A 690-nucleotide genomic window follows, 5' to 3' on the forward strand; every position below is an offset into this window, starting at 1 on the left:
TTATGCAGACAGGGAACTGTTCAGATACTTAGGTGACTGTTTACATCATGCTCTATGGGGAAATATATCAAACCTATAGGTGTCTCCGAAAAGCCTGTGTCCTCAGAAGGTCTTAATTTTCATGTGAGGGCAAAGGCAATAAAAGACATAAATCAACTCATTTGAGTACCTTCTAAGTGTCTAGCACTGTTCTGGACACATGGTGATACATCAGAGAACCAAATGGATGAAAGCCCTGCCTTGATGGCACTTACCCTTCTTTAGTGAGATAAGCTAGGCTGAATGGCCCAGTTTTCACCACCAGGTACGGTACCATAGGAAGAAGAAATACTGGCTTGATAGAAAGTGCATTGAGCTTCTGCAATTAAGCAGTATTCAAAAGAAAAAAAAACAAAGGGAGTAATCTGTCATGTGAAAAGGATGACTATTCAAGCAGGGATAGAATGGCATGACTGGAGGTGGGAGACTGTGTTGATGGTGTCCCTAATTTGTATACTGACTTGTCTGTTGTCTGCTTGGTAGTTCAGAACGACTATCTGAATCATGGTTTCCTTATTTGTATAATGAGCCATTGTTATGACAAAATGAGATGTATGTGGAAAGTGCTTCCTGTTACCCAGAGTGGGAGCTCAGATGAGGGTCCTTACATTGTCATATTTCTAAATCCAAGACTGATATTTATGTTGAATA

The sequence above is a fragment of the Pteropus alecto genome, unplaced genomic scaffold (genome assembly GCF_000325575.1).
Source record: "Pteropus alecto unplaced genomic scaffold, ASM32557v1 scaffold79, whole genome shotgun sequence".
Lineage (NCBI taxonomy): Eukaryota > Metazoa > Chordata > Mammalia > Chiroptera > Pteropodidae > Pteropus > Pteropus alecto.